The sequence below is a fragment of the Pteropus medius genome, unplaced genomic scaffold, assembly GCF_902729225.1.
Source record: "Pteropus medius unplaced genomic scaffold, Ma_sr-lr_union100, whole genome shotgun sequence".
NCBI lineage: Eukaryota > Metazoa > Chordata > Mammalia > Chiroptera > Pteropodidae > Pteropus > Pteropus medius.
Window position 1 is genome coordinate 1,368,468 of NW_024347855.1, and position 6,021 is coordinate 1,374,488.

The window sequence follows — 6,021 nt, forward strand, 5'->3', positions numbered from 1 at the left end:
CTCTGCAGGGCTGTGTCTGGAAAATGTTGTTCGCTGTGGCAGCACAAACTCTGGAAGAAGAGAAAGCTTACCGTAGGAATCAAAGTGATGATGGTGCCTGATGCTAACAGCCAAGTTCTTGTTAGGCTCGGGGCCAATGAGGGGTTGTGAAGGGCTTGTTTTAGTTATTTGGAGGTTGGACTGAAGAGCGAAAATGCCAGGCCAGTGAGAGACAAGTGAACCGTCACATTCGATTCTCCTCCTCGTGGGAAAGCCTTACTGCGGGGCGCACGAAAGAGGTCATCAACAGCAACCGTGTCCTGAAAAACTCCTATGTGGAACTGTGCAAAAGCAGCATCTTTTTGAAAGGCTGATAAAATTCCTGGAGTGGGTTTAACTGCAAAGTGTATTCTTTTGTGAATAAATTAAAGGGGTGTGCTGACATGTATTGTTAGAATACTAGAGCCGACAGAGACACTCTAGAGTCAACTACATCTTAACAGATTATCTAGATTCTTTAAATAACTACCTGAACTATTTACTTTTCAAATTTTTTTTCTACTCATCTGGATTTTTGAGTTTCTCAAGGGATGCTTTGTGTCCCTTGGCCTCTGAAATGTAAATCTCAGAAAATGCAGAATTTAAATCAGTTCATTTATGCACAACCGTTGGCTTATGATGCTGACTTTATGATGGGGGTAACTTCCTCTGGAATCAAAGTGAGGAACTGGGGACATTTTGGCCAAAAAGTTCAAATATATGACTATCAGCATTTCATCGTGGTTTATGTTTTAGAACTATAACAGCCTGCTTTGAATTTGTGCAGGTGCCAGAATTGCCTGGAGTAACCTAGCAGGGGAGGGCTGAGTTAATTTTGCTTCTAACAGGTTTTCTGAAGATGTGGATGCTACCCATCTTGGAACTTCATTTTGAGAGCCACAGGTCTAAGAGACAGAGCTACCAGCTACATCCTGACATTTGCAAGGAAGGCAGGGTTTTGCTGCAAACAGGCAAAGCCAGGGTTTCTGCCCTTGAGGCTGAGGAGGACATAGATCAGAAATGTGTTCGTGCATGGCAGAGTGTGTTCCAGGAGCATCAGGAAAAGCAGAGGTGGCTCAAAGTCATTTGCAGCCATTCCAGAACATCTGCAGGGAGTTAAACCTCAATGTCTCACCGTCCACAGGTTCAACACTGCATGGATCTGGGTAGTACCAACTATGAACCCGAAATAGCAAAAGCTACATCCTGAACTCTGCATAGTTTAAGGATTCGTTGCACCAATATCAGTCAATGGTTAGAAGCCCATGTGCCAGGAGGAGAACAATAAGACCTAAGTAATATAAGAACTGAGGAAGCAGGCTCAGTACCAGGGCAAGACTAGCACCCATTTGACCTTGGCAAAGTATTTGCAGAAAGAAATCGTTCAATACATACGTGGTGAATGACTGTGTGCAGGAAAGAATTGCTGGCTAAAATCTCTACCAGTAAGGAGGTATTGAAACTTCACACCAGAATTACAAATAATTATACCTGTACATTATCTGGAATTTCTCTTCTATGTTTATGGGTTAAGTTACCTATCAATAAACTACATATTGTTCATTCTGTATTTGGGATTTCTTAATCAATTGTTTTGTTGTCTTTATAAAGAGTTGATTTAGAATCCATTCCCATACTGTTAAAAAATAGGTACCTAAAATAAGAATAAAATTACTCGACATTGACTTTTGTTTTGATCAGATGTACCTGGGGAACCACTTACATTTGCACCATAACAGGAAAGAAAAATTTCTTACCTGCTTTCTCATAGTTTCTTCCATAATTCTTAGAGGATATTGCTAGTTAACAACAAATTTCCTATGTCAAATTAAAATAGATTCTTTACTGTCTTTAATTTTTCATTTTTTAATTCTTGTCTTTCTTTCAATCTTCTTCATGTCTTTAGCTTGGCACACAATAGTAAAGACAACTAACTACCTTTTCTCTTTTCTTTGGGACAAATGCTGAGCAGATACTGACATGCATTTGAATTAGAACCTAACGATTACATAAATTTAAGACTGTTAAGAGGTAATACATTGTCTAGGGGGTACTTCTTGGATAGACTCATCTATGATGAATAGGGGACAGTGAATGATTCAGGTAAAATCTCCTTCCAGTTTTGGAAAATTACTCAGAATATTCCCTCATGATAGCCAATAGCATCGTTCTTAGATCAGAAATTGCAAAGAGGGAGTAGTACTATTTTGTGTTATTTTTCTAAATATAAAAATAGACAAGTCTTGTAAATCTTTCTCATATTTTTTTTTTTCATTATGTATTCTTACTGCCCAGGATAGATGAATGTTTCTCAGAGTTTCACTTCTGGAAGTGGTGAACTAGTTTGTAGCCGACCAATTATCCCAGTTAAACCAATTAGAAAACCCAGATAAAATATAAATATGTGTAGTGGAAACATATCATGAACTTGAGGAGCAAGATTCCAGAGAGAAGGAAAATTCATTGATGTGAGCTTTGTACTATAAGCCCATCATCCCCTTGAGGCATTTGTTAATTCTTATGCAATCTCAGAGAGGCTAAGAAGCATAGCAGAAAGCAGATGCTAAGAGGCTTTCAGTAATTTTCCAGGGCTGGGAAGACAAAAAATGTGAGTTCAGGGCTTCTGAAACAGCCAGAACTTGATGTGCCAGAGAGAAGGCATATGAAGTAGAATGAGTCTAACCAGCTAATTTGCTCATCCTCTCAAAGCATTCTCTACATCGTCAACTGTGGATGCTGAGATAAAGTGAGCAGAAAGTGGTAGCCAAGAAGATGAGCAGCTAAAGAGAGCTTTCAAGCAGTCTCATAGTGTAAAAATAAAAAGTCAAGGGCCCTGGTAAACTTTTTTATATTTAAATCAAGACTCCTGTAGAAATAAAGAATAAGAGAAAACTAGAAATAGACCAGATCTTACAAGACTGAAACCTGGTGTCAAAACAACTCAAGATGATCTGTCCTTATTCTAACTGGATGCCAAAACTAAAGGCTCTGTAGAGTATCTGCTGTTTTTCACAATACAATGTCCAGCATTCACTCAAAAGCACCAATCATATCAATCGTCCAGGTAGTAGAAATAGACTTTGAGGTAATCTGGATGTTGGAATTACTGAACATAGATAAAAAATAACTATGATTAATATAATTCAATAAAACAGATGACAAGATGGTAACTTCACAGAGAAGTAGAATCCACAAAGTAAAATCAAATGGAAGTTTTAGGATTAAAAAGCACAGTGATTGAAATTTAGTATGACATAGATGATTAACTATAGCCGAAGAGAATAAGTTATCTGGAAGTAGGTCAGTAGAAAATATCTGAATAAAAGCCAAAGAAAACAAAGAATGGAAAATAGAAGAATTATAAGAAACACATGAGACTCAGTAAAAAGATCTAACATGTACAATTGGAGAAGAAGGAAGTTTAAAAAAAAAAAAGCGAAGAATTAATATGTGAAGAGATAGCTTAGAATTTTCTAAAACTTACAAAATAAACCAATCCACAGATTCAAACTTCACTATAAACCCTAAGTATAATAAATGAAAAGAAAATTTACCCAGGCACATCATTATGAATTTGCTGAAATCATAAGAGAAATTCTTAAAAGTGCCACTAAAAGGACAAATTATTGTCATGACTGCAGACTTTTCTATGAAAATGATGGAAGTCAGGAGACAATAGGAACCCATCTTTAAAACACTAAAAGAACTGCTAACCAAATTTTATATTTAGTAAAAATGTTTCTAAAAAATAAAGACATTTTCAGGCAAATAAAAATCTGATAATATATTTTACAGAGCCCTACTAAGATACTAAAAGGAGTTTTTTAGTCATAAAGAATATATTCTTAGTGGGAAGCATTAAAAATGCACAATAAAATAAAGATTAAAGGAAAGAGTAAATATATCTGTCAATTTAAATGAATATTAACAGTGTAAAACTATAACTATAATGTTTTATGACATTTGAAATATGTGTAGAATTTAAATTCATGATGAAAATAATATAAAAGATGATTAGTAAATGGGGTTAAGTATTCTCCTGTCTTTGTATTTCCCAAGAAGTAGTAAAAGTACCTATTTATTTTTAATTATAATACTTCTAGGATGTATATTGTAATCTTTAATATAACCAATTAGGAAATATTAAAATAATGTATAGTTAATCTAATAAAAAGTGGAATGAAAAAATACTTGATTAATCAAAATAAGGTGATGAAAGAGAAATTTTAGAAATAGAAAACAAATAGTAAGATAGTAGTTATAAAACCAGCTATATCACTAATTACATATAATGTAAATGGATTAAATAATCTAATTAAAAGACGAAAAGATAGACTTAACTAAAAATATGTCCTTCTACCTAAAGATATACTGCCTAAAAAGATGTATGTTATATAATGCACAAGAAAGTTGAAAGTTAAAGAACAGAAAATGATATACCATGTAAACACTAACCAAAAGAAAGTTAATGTGGTTATGTTAGTAGCAGACAAAGTGGGTTTAAGGAAAGAAAAAATACTACAGATAAAGAGGAACATTTCATATCAATAAAAGCTTCGATCTACTGGAAAGGTATAACAGTTTAGTCTTTAAGAACTTAATAACATAGCTTTGAAATACATGAAGCAAAATTGACAGAACTATCAAGGAATGAATCACTCACCACCATAGTGGGCTTTAACACACCATCTTTAGAAATTGATACCAAACAGACAATGATCGATCAAGAGGGATAAAATTTACACCACACAGTTGACTTAGTAGAACACTATACCCAAAAACTGCACAACATACATTCCTCCTAAGTTCCAAATGGAATAGTCACCCAAATTGGCCATGTTCAGCCATAAAGCAGGCCTTAATAATTTCACAAAATTGAAATCATACAGAGTACATCAGCATTTTTTTTAAACCCATATGTACTAGGGGATCACTCTGGCACCCAGGGTGGCAGTCTTTGTACTCATCCATCTGTGCTTCTTATCTTGGAGCGCCTATCCAGTGAGACTTGGGCCCCAGCAGAAGGCTCACTTCCAACTCAGAGACACGACTTTACCACTTACTTCCCATAAGCCAATTCATCACTCGATTTTTTCCTAGCTAATACTAATATTTGTTTTTGCTCATAAATTTAGTTCCTCAAGTATATGTTAAGCCTCCTGAGAGTAACAACTGTAAGTCCCCAACAGCATTTAGAAGTGGGCCTGGCACTCTATTACTCTCCGTCACATTAAGAGTCAACATTTGACTCAGCTGTTTCTGATGCCATCACTGAGAGGAGACATTCTGATGTAGTCAAACTATGAAGTCATTAAACTTTCAGCTTTTGAAAATCATTGTAATCAGGGATCCCACGAAATCAGGAATAGAGCGAGGGAGGAGAGGCCAAGTCAATGTTTTTTTATAATATTTTGTCTTATCTAGGCCAGTCCTACTCTGTCAAAGATCCCCCGGGGACCAACATCGGAAAGCTCTGCCAGGAAACAGTAATGCTATTATTTACTATTAGAACATCTAGCAGGAAGATTAGGCCTAGACAGAGTGTTGGGTCCATCATGAACCATGTGGTGGTACGATGATGAGAGTCACTTAATATCTCTGAGGGGACATGATGTGAAAGTGAAACCCCCTTCCCAGCACTTGGATGAGGGTTCAGTGACATTATATGTATGGAAACAATTTACAAAGCATAAAGTACTCTGAAAATATTTTGTGAGATTCAAACACAAAACAGAAAAATTAAAACAATATGTACAAAATCAGAAAAAAGAAACTCTGAAATATCCATTTATTGATAGAGGGATAGCGTTGGAAATCTGATATATTTGCATCCTGCCCTGCCACGAACTTCCTTGGTGACTAGAGAATCTCGTGATGGCCCCTTCTGCCTTGGTTTCTTCCTCGGGGATCTCGAGTTTGGAACAAAGGCCTTAATTTTCTGATTTCATTCCCCTAGTCCTCTTGGTGACTTGATGACATTAGGGAAAAGTTCTCTCTTGAGTG